The sequence below is a fragment of the Oncorhynchus kisutch genome, linkage group LG10 (assembly GCF_002021735.2).
Source record: "Oncorhynchus kisutch isolate 150728-3 linkage group LG10, Okis_V2, whole genome shotgun sequence".
NCBI classification, from domain to species: Eukaryota; Metazoa; Chordata; class Actinopteri; order Salmoniformes; family Salmonidae; genus Oncorhynchus; species Oncorhynchus kisutch.
The window spans coordinates 66,131,443-66,146,388 of NC_034183.2; the positions used below are offsets into that span (position 1 = coordinate 66,131,443).

The 14,946-nt window shown below is 44.2% G+C and overlaps 1 protein-coding gene across 1 annotated transcript in view; it reads left to right on the forward strand.

The window, feature by feature from the left end:
* LOC109882227 (speckle-type POZ protein) overlaps nucleotides 1-14,946 on the forward strand; it is a 101,808-nt gene that overhangs the window by 18,476 nt on the left and 68,386 nt on the right. Inside the window, exon 2 of the mRNA XM_031834831.1 lies at nucleotides 10,551-10,708. The gene's annotated coding sequence lies outside the window, so the exon portion shown is untranslated. The remainder of the gene's footprint in view (nucleotides 1-10,550; nucleotides 10,709-14,946) is intronic.

A 14,946-nucleotide genomic window follows, 5' to 3' on the forward strand; every position in this document is an offset into this window, starting at 1 on the left:
TCATTGATTGACTATATTTCTGCCCAATGACCACTGATCTTCTTGAAATCTAGCTGGGTAGATAGCCAATGAGCTGAGGTAAACGCCAGTATGTAATGGTTTTGGGTTGGACCACAATTCCTTGTTTGTTATCGCACGCGCAGGGAACTCCATTCTCGCCTTGACGATCAGAGGAGGATTTTTACGAGCAGCTGTATTTCGGAGAAGTTGTAGTTTCAACGATTTCATTGAAGATATCATGGCGAATAAGTCAGGTAAAGCGAAGTCAAACTCTAAAGTGAAAGTGAGACAGATTTTTTGTTTGAGGAATCTTGGAGTGTTATGATTCAAACAAACTGAGGAGCTGTTTCTGCAAGGACAGGACGTACTTCTGGACGGGTAAGTGCTAATGCCGTTTTATGAAATATAAAAATATATATATTATATATTTTTTTAAACATACACACACACACACACACAACAATGGCCGGAGTTGAATGGAACAGCACTTCACCTTAGTGACTGTTCCCTCTGCTCTATACAATACATATCTGTTTATTTTATGTGATGATAAAAGGCTCATACAATACACATTTTTTTTGTTTTCTTTCACAGTGATAGCGACTCCGACTGGGAGCCCCCGGTGCCTTACTGCCCGCTCTACCTGTGCCCCCAGTGGTGTTCATATGCCACAGTTCATTACTGCAGGCATGACTGTGCCTCAGGGCCAAAAGGGCACAGCATGGAGGCGTCGTTGTGTTCTGTGTCGCATGAAATGCACCACTTGTTGAGTTTGCCTCTGCTTTACATCAGAAAGAGACTGCTATGGGACATGGCACAGGCAGCAAAATATTATGACGAGGACTTCCAAGGGGTGTACCGTTTTTTAAATATTTTTTTATATTTATTTTCTAATATTTTTGTAACTTTTTTTTTTGTGTGTGTGTGTTAGAATTGCTTTTTGATATGTTGTATATAGTTATTTGCACTGCTGTATATAGTTATAGGTCATTTCACCAATTCGGCCACTTGGGTACATTTGGGCAACTTGTGTGGGACACCTGGGTGACTTCATGCTAAATGTCATGTAGCTCACCCATTCCTGAAGTTATCAGTCTGAAACTTTGCACACCTACAGTTGCCCTCTTGTGTTATCCATCAAAATTATATCCAGCATCCTATCTGACTGTGTGGCTATTCTAGTACATGTGAAAGATGATGCTACAACAATAAAAAACAGAAAACGTATGCTCTTATATTCTCCTACATTCAATTAACATTTCCACAAACTTCAGAATGTTTCCATTTAAATGATACCAAGAATATGCATATCCTTGCCTCTGGGGCTGAGCTACAGGCAGTTAGATTTGGGTATGTCTTCAGGTGGAAATTGAGAACAAAGGGATGCAGCCATAACAGGTTATTAACAGTTAGGTGAGACAATACATCACAATTGTATCAAGTACATTTCCCTCAACACATTTCTTCCAGATGTTTTTGAAAGATGGGCAGGGACTCCGCTGCCCTGACTTTAGGGGGAAGCTTGTTCCACCAAGTTGCAGGAGTTTGATGGCAGAATCATCACTGCTTTGATGTTTGCAGAGAATGACAGTGTTGTCCAGGGTCACGTCAAGGTTCTTTGCGCTCTGGGAGGGGGGCACCTTGGAGTTGTCAACTGTGATGGAGAGGTCTTGGAGTGGGCAGGCCTTCAACGGGAAGAAGAGCAGCTCTGTTTTGTTGAGTTTGAGGTGGTGGGGCGACATCCAAGCTGAGATATGCCAGCCAAGCAGAGATGTGTATCTCCACCTGGCTGTCAGAAGGGGGGAAGGAGAAAAAGTAGTGTCATCTGCATAGCAATGATAGGAAGACCATGAAAGGTTATAACAGAGCAGAATTACTTGGTGTAAAGAGGAGCGGGAATAGAACTGAGCCCTGGGGGACACCAGTAGTGAGAGTAAGTGGTGCAGACACCGAGTCAGCTTTGGCAGAGTGGAGAGCAGTCTTGGATGAGTGACACGACTTGAAGCCTAACTGGTTAGGATCAACAAGATCTTTCTGAGAGTTACAGCACTCTCAAGTGTTTTGGAAAGAAAAGGGATACCGGACTGTAGTTGTTGATGTCGAGGGATGAAGAGTCGGTTTCTTAAGGAGAGGCAAACTTCAAGTCAGAGGGGACTTAGCCAGTGGTCAGGGATGTGTTGAGGAATGGGAGAAGGTCTGTAGAGTTGGTCTGGAGGAGGTGATGTGGACAGGTTATTGGGTAGCCAGCCTTCATTAGTCGCAGGATTTCATCTAGAGAGGGAGGAGAGTAAGAGGTCAAATAGTTCTGTGGGAGTTATGTGTCCCCCGCAACAGGACCTGCCGCACTGCTCTGCTTCACTGCTTCTTAACACACTGCTCACTTAACCCGGAAGCTAGCTGCACCAATGTCCGCCAATGTGTTGGAGGAAAGACCGTCCAACTGAGGTCAGCTTGCAGGCACCCGGTCGGCCACAAGGAGTCGCTAGAGCATGATGAACCAAGGAAATCCCCCGGCCAAACCCTCCCCTAACCCGAATGACGCTGGGCCAATTATGCGCCACCCCATGGGGCTCCCGGGCCACGGCCGGCTGTGACACAACCCGGAATCGAACTGGCCTTAGACCACTGTGTCACTCGGGAGGCCATATCTTATTGTTTTGACAATATCGCAATGTTATTTTTGCGCTAATTCAAAACTACAGTATTTTTCCTTCTTATTATTGTTCTCCAACTTATTTTTTTAAATAGATTGATTAAAATGCATTTTCTCATGGTTCTCTGTTGTGCCTCTGCAGCAGACCATATGGTGAGCAATATGGTTGAAACATCGAGTTGCAATACATACAGAATCGTGAGAATCGCAACACGTATTGTATTGGCACCTAAGTATCATGATAATATCGTATTGTGAGATGCCTGGCAATTCCCAGCCATAGTATTAAGTAGCCACCAGATTGGCTGATGGTGTACATCCCCTGGACAGGATGCTAGTCTATCGTATTAGGCATATTACTCCTTTATGGCCCTGTGTGTGTGTGAATAACTTAGATCCTCCACTGTGTGTGCAGCAGCAGCACAGGGTTGACTGGCCCAGTTATGCTCATAATTATGACAGTTATTCACTCTTAGTGGCTCTTTTTGAACATAGTCAAGGGCTTGATGTGACCCCCTGGCCAGCTGCCGCTCTCTAAATATTCCTCTTTCAAGTCTTAGGGGGTTTCAGCAGCGGTGAACCTGTGAGGAACAGTCCTTTTTTCTTTATTTTTCCCCGTATCATGGCTGACGTCTTTTAATGTCTATCCCCATCTCTCCCCGTCCCTTTCCGCCCTCTGCTTAATTTGTCTTCAATCCTTTCTAGTTTTGTTTTTATCCTCTCCTTGTCTAGTCTGCTGCCCCCTTCTCTCTTTTTCATCAGCCTGTAGTACATCGACCCATCTTTCATCCTGCCTCTCATCTCCCATTCTTCCTCTCACTTTGCTTTTTCTGCTATCCATTTGTTTTCTTCTTACACTTTTGTTTCCCCCCCCTGCTACTCTCCTGTCTCTCTCAGCTCCATCCTCCTCCCCTCCCTCTCCCTCCATCCTCCTCCCCTCCCTCTCCCTCATTTCCCTCCTCACCATCCAATCCCTGCTCTCTGAAGCTGAGGAGATGTAGGTTTGCTCTGCCATGGAGTCTTGACAGGATGGATGGCAGCGGGTGTCTGTGTTGTCATCTCATCTCCCCTCCAACCTGACTAAACGATCAGGCTCACTGGTGGACAGACAGACAGGCCGGGGCAGGGAGTGCAGAGGCAAGGAGGGTGGCAGTGCGCGGCCACAGCGTTTACCCAACCTGATTACAGGATCACACACTGCAGGTCAACCCTAATTTCCTGGAGTCCCAACTCATTACCACACCGCTGACCAATGCCTATCAGTCAGGGAGGGAGGGAGGGGAAGAGAAGGAGGAAGGTGGGAGACTGATGCATAGAAAATGAGTACAGGTCAGAGAAAGGAGAAAAGTGGGTGAAGGAGGGATGGTCAGAAGATATTGAGATGAGAGAAATCACAGAGTAAATGATCATAGGTCATAGACAGGGCGAGGAGGATAGCTGTTGCAGTGAGTCAAGGGGATTTTAGTCTCCGATTCAGACCGTAGAGGTAGTAGATCTAAGTAGCTGTTCCGCTGTTATGTAGTTCTGAAGGCTGGATTAGCCAAATGACTTTCACTGTACAGACCAACCAGGAAAGCTCTGCCCACCACAGGACCACGGAGACACACCCTCTTCACCTCACACAGTTGACTCATTATTTTGTACACAGTCTGACATAATCACAGCATATTGTCAGACCTAAGTTTCTCTTAATCCCCATTTTGCCTGTTAAAATGGTGTTTGAACCAGGAGGCATTAGTGATTTTGGAACCAAAAAATATCGACCGGACTCATGCTTCTGTTGTCAGGTTTTGAATACACATCTGCTTGTCCAGTCAATAAGAACACTCACATATTCATTGCAGGTGAGCTATTGATCAAGCCTCTGTCCCCCTGAGACACACACCTCTGAGAGTAGCAATGCCTCTCAAATTCTGTGCTTGCATTTTCCCCCTATATTTTGCATCTGATTGACATTTGTGACTGGCTTGTGTAAACCTGAGGGTGTTAAGATGATTCCATTCATTCCTTCAGTCCACCTCTCTTCTCTCTGAGTTTCTGACCCAGGGGCTATGGCAGGGTCTGGATTAAAGAGAAGGGGGAAGAGTGTTCTTTATTCAGAGCATGTCACAGAGAGACATTGTTAGTCAGAGTGGTATTGCACTTGGCTTCGCATTGTGATTCAGGTTGGATTGGCTTTCTTCATGGTCTCAAGTTGGGCCTATTTGTTTTAGATTACTGCTCTGAAACAGTAATTTGTCTTACAAACCAGAAGAGCTTGAAGTGTCTCACATTCCTCAGCTATTGTCTTTGTACATGTCTGTAGGCTTAATTATATAACTTATCTTAAACCTGATGAAGTTTATATCTTGTTCAGTTATGTGGGAGTCTCTGCAGGAACTAGAAGTGCTAGTGTTTATTACTAGACATTAGGGATGCACCGATATGACATTGTTGGCTGATATCCAATATTTTCATTGTCAAAAAAAAACTATACTGATAACACATTTTGGGGAATATTCAGAGGTGGCAACTTTCCATGGGAATTGATATTAATACCATTTTAAATGTAGATGTTTTTTGCATTGGATATATTTACCATATCATATGGAGACAGAAACATAAACCTTATCATAAGTAGACATAATTGCAAATGATTAAATCCTTCCAATAAAAAAAAACAACAACTATTTAGTTACAAATTGAACTTTAATTAAATGAGTTGACTCTTCAGATGGGATGATTTCACTGAACAACAAAATGGAATATTGAATGATCCCCAATGATCCATCAGTTCTTCCAAAAACATATTCAACATAGGTAAAATGACAGTCTAGAAACTTAAGCTTTAGATGTCTTCTCCCTGGACCTCCTCAATGTCCACCTCTTGAACATCAGACTCTGAGGCCTCATCTTCACTGTCACTTTCCAACCTTGTTGAGGATGGCTCGTTGTCAGGTTCAAAAAGCCTAAAATTTGCCCCGATGGCCACCAATTCTTCAACCCTTGTATTGGTCAGCCTGTTGCGTGCTTTGGTATGTGTTCCCAAACAAGTTCCAGTTGCGCTCTGAGGCGGCTGATGTTGGTGGGATTTGGAGGATGATGGAGGCAACAGGGATAAGAGCCTCAGATCCAAGTCCCTTCCACCAGGTGGCTGATGAGATATGTTGGCACGACTGCCATATTGCGTCTCCATCCCAAAGCCCTTGCTTGGAAGTGTACTTCGCTAGACTGTCTAGAACCTTGCCCTCATCCAGGCCAAGGTGGCGAGACACAATAGTGATGACACCATAGGCCTTGTTGATCTCTGCACCAGACAGGATGCTTTTGCCAGCATACTTGGGGTCCAATATGTACGGGCTTCAGGCAGAAGTCGTCATGCTTTTTGATTTATTTCAGAACTACAGTTTCCTCTGCTTGGAGCAACAGTGAAGTGGGAAGGGCAGTACGGATTTCTTCTCTTACATCTGCAAGCAGAGTCTGAACATCAGACAGGATGGCATTGTCTCCCTAAATCTGTGCAATGGCTACTGCTATAGGTTTCAGGCTGCTTACCACTCTCTCCCAAAATACATAAAGAGGATCCTCCTGGATGAGGGGGCTGTCCATTTCAGCAGACTGTGATATGGACATTTCTTGGAGAGACTCCTTCCCCTCCAGGAGACAAACATGATGACAGCACCACCCCAACGGGTGTTGCTGGGCGGCTTCAATGGGGTGCTCTTATTCTTCTCACTTTGCTTGGTGAGGTTGATTGCTGCTATAACTTCATGACCCTTCACATACTAACCATTTCCTTGGCTCTCTTGTAATATTGTTTTCAGGACCATGATGTCCTTGAAGAGCAGATTCAATGCATGAGCAGCACAGCCAATGGGTGTGATGTGAGGGTAGGACTCCTCCACATTAGACCAAGCTGCCTTCATGTTTGCAGCATTGTCTGTCAGCAGAGCAAATACCTTCTGTGGTTCAAGGTCATTGATGACTGCCTTCAGCTCATCTGCAATGTCGAGACCGGTGTGTCTGTTGTCCCATATGTCTGTGCTCTTGTAGAATACTGGTTGAGGGGTTGAGATGATGTAGCTAATTATTCCTTGCCCACGAACATTCAACCACCCATCGTAGATGATTGCAATGCAGTCTCCTTTCTCTATGATTTGCTTGACCTTCACTTGAACTCTGTTGAACTATGCATCCAGCAAATTAGTAGATAAAGCATGTCTGGTTAGAGGGGTGTACGCTGGGTGAAGAATATTCAGAAATCTCTTCCAATACACATTGCCTGTGAGCATCATAGGTGAACCAGATGCATACATAGCTCGAGCAAGACATTCATCACCATTTCTCTGACTACGTTCCTCCATTGAGTAAAAAAAACTTCTGATTCCAGGAAGACCGTGAGCTGTTGCTATCAATAAGGTGTCTGATTAGGGTCGCAAAGGGTCGAACTTTCCGGTAAATTTCCAGAATTTCTCCCAGAAATTTTACATGGGAAGTTAAGCTTTGGAATTTTGGGAATTTTGCTTAAATTCATCAAAAGTTAGCTTATAACAGTGAACCTTTTTTTGTGGGATTTTTATTAAACTATCCCCAGTTCAATGGAATTGCAACCCTCTGCATGCACAGTTCATTCTTCAATCACATGTACAGCTGATTCTCAAGATCTTGCACACTTATGAGATGCTATTGAGCCCACACTACTACACTGTCTGAGCCAAGGACTACATGATTTCTGGTTTTGATGATAATTCTGGGTGGGGTGAATATGTTTTATATGACATGTTTTTTTTGTTGTTAACTAGTAAATAGTAGCCTACAGCTACTATTTAATCATTTCTAACTTGTTAACAATTTCTGCTAGTTAGTATTTGCTACCATGTGGATTTTTGCTTGCTGGAGCCTGCTAACTGAGGAGTGTTAATGCACCTGTTTCCATCCTCTAGGACCTTTCTGAGAGTATCTAACTGCTTAACTATTTATCTGTACATGGAATTGTGTTTTTTTTCTCCCTTTTTTTCTAATCTTTACAGGAAAATGCCATGGGCACTATCTGATGTGTAGAGACATTTCACTGCAGCTAATGTAGAAGGAAAAGCTGTGTACATTTGCAAATAATGTGCCAAATGATATGTGAAGAATGCAACAAAGATGCATAATCATCTGGCCAAGTGCATAAAGTTCCCTCAGCGCTCACAACAAGCAACCTCTGACAAAAGTCCCTCTATTTCTATTCGAGGTGGAAATGATGAACTAGACCTTATCGATAGCAACAGCTCACAATCCTCCTGGAATCAGATGTTTTTTTTGACTCAATGGAGGAACGTAGTCAGAGAAATGGTGATGAATGTCTTGCTCGAGCTGTGTATGCAACTGGTTCACCTCTGATCCTCACAGGCAATTTCTCAATGTTCTTTGCCCAGTGTACACCCATCCAACCAGACATGCTTTATCTACTCATTTTCTGGATGCATAGTTCAACAGAGTTGAACTGTCTGCATCGAAGTAGCGGTCCTTGTACCTAGCATCGAGATTGATGGTGACACAGTAAAGAGGCTCAGAGAGAATGCCACTGAATTGCTTGTTCACAGCCTCGAGTACTTTTGTAAGTTTTAACCTCCCGGTCTGTTGGCAGTTTTGTTAAGCAGGCGTTTCAATGCCATGACAGAGGGTATCCCGTCTGCTGCAGACGCTGTTGATTAGCTTATTTCTCCAGTTGTTCGAATAGCGCTAGGAGTGTGTTCATGTTTCAAACATGTTCTCAAATGCCATTGAAATGGCAGCAGCGGTATGAGAACCAGCACATTATTGAGCGTGCAATACGTCCTTCCTCAGTACGAAATCCTCGTCGACCCACTGTGCTGTCAAACTCAGCATGCTCACGGGGCTGACATCGCTGGTCCAAATGTCAGTCGTGAAGCTAATAGCAGTGAGCTCATAGATGTGCGTCTCAACAATACTGTGTAATACTGCCTAACTCCGGTAGGGCAACATCTGAAAAATAGTGTGTACCGGGGCTTGACCAGTCGGGGAAAGCCAACATCCACAACAGAGAAGGGTTGATTGTCAAGGGCAATGAATTCCTTTATCTTGGCGTTAATGGATTTTGCCTTTGAGTTGTCTCGCGGACATTTTCTTACTCTTTCAATTGACTGCTGGACTCGTTTGGTTGTTGGAAGAGTGCGCTTCGTATTTTTCTGCTTTTGTTCTGTGAAGCGCTGTATTTTTCGTGGCGTCATTACGTCATCTACCTACGTTATATTGGTATGCACGTCAGCTTTAACATCGGTTTTGCATATTGGCGTAAGACATCGGGCCGATGTTGGCATTTGTTTCTAATATTGTCCCTTTCCGATATGCTCACCGATTTATTGTGCATCCCTACTAGACATAATGAAGTGTTTTAATAATTCTGCTGTGTGGCATCAGTCTGGTTTTTACCTCAAATCAGACACCTCACAAAATGAATCCCGCTCCTCCATGGGGGAGACAGGGCCACCTCAGCCATGTCGACAGAGGGCGAGGGAATGAGACAGACATACTTCTCCTACACCAGAGACTCGAACTGTTCAGCCAGGGAGAGAGAGGCCAGACAGACAGCACTGTTATTAGAGTCTCACTGAGATCGTCTTCTGATTGAACTACTGGGGCCCTACTTTGTACTGTCTGGCTGGACTTTCCTTGCTAAACTTACACTACACATTCACAAAAGTATTATTAAGTAGAGGTACCTGAGTCCTTTCAGATTGGAGGTCGACTGATTTATTTGAATGGCTGACTAATTTGGCCCGATTTCAAGTTTTCATAAAATCGGAAATCGGTAATTTTTTCTTTTTTTCTTTACACTTTTCTTTAATCTTTATTTAACTAGGCAAGTCAGTTAAGAACACGTTCTTCTTTTCAATGACTTCCTAGGAACGGTGGGTTGACTGCATTGTTCAGGGGCTGAACAACAGATTTGTACCTTGTCAGCTCAGGGATTCAATCTTGCAACCTTACAGTTAACTAGTCCAACGCTCTAACCACCTGCCTCACGAGGACCCCGCCTGTTATGCGAATGCAGTAAGAAGCCAAGGTAAGTTGCTAGCTAACATTAAACTTATCTTATAAAAACAATCAATCATAATCACTAGTTATAACTACACATGGTTGATGATATTACTAGTTTATCTAGCGTGTCCTGCGTTGCATATAATCGATGCGGTGCGCATTCGCGAAAAAGGACTGTCGTTGCTCCAACGTGTACCTAACCATAAACACCAATGCCTTTCTTAAAATCAATACACAGAAGTATATATTTTAAACCTGCATATTTAGCTAAAAGAAATCCAGGTTAGCAGGCAATATTAACCAGGTGAAATTGTGTCACTTCTCTTGTGCTCATTGCACGCAGAGTCAGGGTATATGCAACAGTTTGGGCCGCCTGGCTCATTGCGAACAAATTTGCCAGAATTTTACGTAATTATGACATAACGTTGAAGGTTGTACAATGTAACAGGGATAGTTAGACTAATGGATGCCACCCATTAGATAAAATATGGAATGGTTCCGTATTTCACTGAAAGAATAAATGTTTTGTTTTCGAGATGAGTTTCCGGATTCGACCATATTAATGACCTAAGGCTCGTATTTCTGTGTGTTATCCTGCTATAATTAAGTCTATGATTTGATAGAGCAGTCTGACTGAGCGATGGTAGGCACCAGCAGGCTCATAAGCATTCATTCAAACAGCACTTTCGTGCGTTTTGCCAGCAGCTCTGCTGTTAATGCATTCAAGCCCATCAACTCCCGAGATTAGACTGGTGTAACGGTGTGATGTTAAATGGCTAGCTAGTTAGCGGGGTGCGCGCTAATAGTGTTTCAAACATCACTCGCTCTGAGACTCGTCGCAATCTCTTGTTTGTGTTCTCCTTCTCTGCAGCCGGACAGGAGGCCCAGGCAAACAGAGGGACACAGCCAGAGACGCAGACAGACAGACGTACAGATAGAGGACTGCTCCCAGACTGACAGACAGAGGGCCCAGCTGGCCCAGCCATGGCATCAGCCAGCAGCACAGATGTTTGAGGGACTTTGATCTGGGTGAGTACCAACTGGGTTGGAGATAAGGGGTGAGGGGGAGTGTACCAACACAGGGAAGTTGGGTGATTTTGGGTGGGGCAGTGACTGGTGGCTGGTTTGAAGAGACTGAGGGAAATTTTGAGAGAGAAAAAAATAACTAGGTGTGGGAGAATTTTTTTTGACAGGGGAAGGTTACTTTTAGATGGGAGAAGGTGTGAGATTTAGGGTTTGAATAAATGAATGACGCAAAGAAATGAAAGAGGAAAGAGGACAAAGATAGACAAATGAGAGGAAAGAGGGTGGATGCAAAGACGGCACAATTAGATGTAGGTGGCAGCATTGAATCATTCAATATATGATTCAGATGTCTGTCTTCAAAAAGCTAAAGTAACACTTCATTTCTAATAAAGGACTTACATGTGTGAAAAGGGGAATAATTATCAGTGTTGGTGTGAGAGATGAGGGAGGGGAGGATATTGTAACTGTAAATGACCTGTGACAGAACTGTACACTGGAGAGAACAGAGGATTTTTATGAAATAAAGTGTTTGTAGAAGTTCTAGTCAACTTAACAAATCGTGAAATATGATCTGAAACAACCCTCTAGGTGGAACAAAAGGTGAACAGAATCCGTTATGTAGAAATTGACCATCGCCCACACGGTATTTCTCAGATTAAATTACACGTATGTATGTTAAAATAGTTCTGTGTGCTTATTGTGTGTGAAGGCCCTCGTGCATGCTGTTGTGTGTATGAGTCATGTGCGGGGCAGTGATCAGAGACCAGTGTCTCTTTATGGAGACAGAGTAATTAGTTCAGGGCTTTAGAGGACCTGTCACTGGTTTTCTCACATACCCCAGCCCCCTTCCACCTCACCTCATCCGCTCCTCGGTCAGTGGCTCCATCTCCTGTCCCCCTCCCTCACGGCTGCTCCAGGTAATTGACGCTACTTAATTGACGCTACAATTCTCCCGGATCCGGGATGGGTAGTTCCAAGAGTTAATTAAAACCTCTTGGAACTACCCATCCGGGAGAATTGTCAGCAACTACACTAATTAGCATAGCGCAACGGCCAAATAATCTTACTAGAAAATATTCATATTCATGAAATCACAAGTGAAATATAGTGAAACACAGCTTAGCCTTTTGTTAATCACCCTGTCATCTCAGATTTTGAAATTATGCTTTACAGCGATAGCAAGACAAGCGTTTGTAAGTTTATCGATAGCCTAGCATAGCATTATGTCCAGCTAGCAGCAGGCATCTTGGTCACAAATCAGAAAAGCAATCAAATTAACCGTTTACCTTTTGATCTTCGGATGTTTTCACTGACGAGACTCAGTTAGCCAGCAAATGTTCCTTTTGTTCCATAAAGATTATTTTTATACCCAAATACCTCCGTTTGTTTGTCACGTTATTTTCAGAAATCCACCGGAAATAGCGGTCACGACAACGCCGAATTATATCCATAATATCGACAGAAACATGGCAAATGTTTTTTATAATCAATCCTCAAGGTGTTTTTCAAATATCTATTCGATAATATATCAACTGGAACAATTGGCTTTTCAGTAGGACCGGGAGGAAAAATGGCTACCTCTCTCTTTTACGCAAGAATCACTCTGAGAGCCATCAGCTGGCCACTTGCGCAATGTGGTTGTTTACGCTCATTCTTCAACATAAAGGCGTGAAACTACGTCTAAAGGCTGTAGACACCTTAGAGAAGACGTAGAAAAAGGAATCTGGTTGATATCCCTTTAAATGGAGGATAGGCATGAAAAGGAACAGAAGGGTTTCAAAATAAGAGGCACTTCCTGATTGAATTTTCCTCAGGGTTTCGCCTGCAATATCAGTTCTGTTATACTCACAGACAATATTTTAACAGTTTTTTGGAAACTGTAGTGTTTTCTATCTTAAGCTGTCAATTATATGCATATTCTAGCATCTGGTCCTGAGAAATAGGCCGTTTTCTTTGGGCATGTTATTTTTCCAAAAATGAAAATAGTGCCCCCTAGCTTCAAGAGGTTTAAAGGTCTTTTCACAGTAATTATTTGGGGACGTATTTACCACCCAGCGGCCAACTTTGATCAACTGTGCTCTACATTTACTGACTGGCATCGCCTGTCGCTTGGCAACCTGGAAAGGTGTTTGATTCCTCTCCCTTTATTTCACTCTTTCACTTTCTTTCACTCTCTCAATCACTCTTCTCTTTCACCTGGTTTCTGTCTCACATTCGGCCTCCTGGTTCTAATTCCTGTTGCTGCGGCAACCCTGTAGCTGTTCTGCCGGTGGCTCCCCCAGTCTCAAACAGGCTGCTTGTGTGGAGTTGCTTAATGATTTGGTTTTATTTCTATTTCTCCCCCCGAAGGGCCACAATCAAACTGTGATCAGCTCCTCTACCACCCTGTCTATCCCTCTTTCCTTCTTTCCTTTCCTCACCTCTGCCTATTTTCCCAGCCACACCTTCCCTTAAGCATCTACAGGTACTTGCTCTGTGATGTGCTGTTTACGTTTACTGGTTTGTGAATTGTTTCCTTTGAGTGGGAACTTTCTCACTCCATCACTCTCTCTGCGTCATTGTCTGGTGTTGTCACCATGAGTCTGTGGGAACTGAATCAGTCTCGGTGGTGAGTTTGACTGGCCGGGTGGAGATTGGAATGTGCCAGACTCTAATGACCATTAGAGTGTGTTAATCTGTGAGATGTGTGGCTGGGGGAAAGTTAACTCTGGCACAGACTGACAGGATGGACTGGAAGATTAAAGGGTCTGGCTGCTGAGAGTGATGGCTGGAGTATTATGTTGAGGATAAGCTGCAGTGAGGAGAATGGGTAATGTTAAACTAAACTGGTGTGCTCTGAGAAGCAGTGAGGACTTTTAAAATGTCACCCGGGACTGTGCGTGCGTGCGCATCTGTGCACACCTAACACCTGAGCAGCCTTATCTGCCTGGCATTTCCAACCTCAGAGAATACTGCTGCAGCCGGCGCTATCTGCTGACTCACCAAAAGGCCTCCCTGAGAGAACATATTGAGAGGCAGCGAGCACAGGTACACTTAACCTTAACTTGAATTAGGAAAGGTCAGACGGGGAGGGTGAGGTACGAGGTGGGGACAGCCACTTACAGCACTGTTATTGTTTGGATCTTATCTTAATAGACTCTGGCTGGGTGGATGTGATGCCTGTTGCCTGCCAGGCAGCTTTGCACAGCGCTCTGTGGCCAGAAAATACACTGATCCAGGATCAGACTGGATGTTAGGTCGACAACATGCATCACTGAGATGGCGAAGTGGTCTGGAATCAGGTTGCAAAAGTTGCAAAGCTTTACAATTCTGTATATTTGTCTCAGTCCCAGTCCTGAGTCAAGACTGTGTTTGGTACTGACTAGACGCGGTGGCATTTAGAGGCCAGCCACCACACACACACACACCAAGGTGTCTGGAGTCTAGATGTACTCAACACTCAGCGTAAGCTCAACACTTCATCACAACCGCAGGGCTTTAAAAATAAACAGTTTGGCCACAGCTACAGGTGGTGGCATCTCTGTTAGTCTTCAGGCACTGCTTCGTCACCTTCCACAGAGAGGCGCTGCTCATTCTCAGCTTTCACTGTATAACTAACTCACTGTTTAATTCATGTATGGATAATATACATGTAGAAAGGTGAGATGGAAGTACGTAAAGCATTTAAAATAGCGCTGCAGAAATGTAAATGAGGGAAGGAGTGTGTGTGCATGCGGTACGAAGTGCAGTGTGTAAATGTGGTAATTGGGAAGCAGAGTGACGTCGGGGCACCAGAAGAGTAGCCCCTGTCGCATGACGAGCAGCAGACGGATAGAGCTGAACTTATTAGTGCTGCTGCCTTCCCCTCCTTTCCGCAAGTTGAAAAGAGCAACACGAGAAGACGGAAAGAGGGAGAGCACAGCTTTTCCTTCAGCTTCTCCAACCCCCCCCCCCCTCTCTCTTCTCTCCCTCCTTCCTTTCTGCTTGTCTACTTTGTTGAGTATTCGTCCAAAAATGGCCAAGAAAAAGGCTGTTGTCCATGTTACTTGTTGTTGTATCGTCTCTGTCCATGTATTGCACTTCACTTGGACCCTCCATCATCTGACTAGCCCTTCTATCTCCATTACTAGCAGCTCTGGCGATTGTGTACTACAGTGGGCTGACATGCCTATTCCACAGGGTGTTTGTGCTGTTGAATGGTCCTGCTTAGTCTCATTGTGTGTGGGGGAGGCACATGTTCTCCTGGGAGGGGCAGGAAGGGA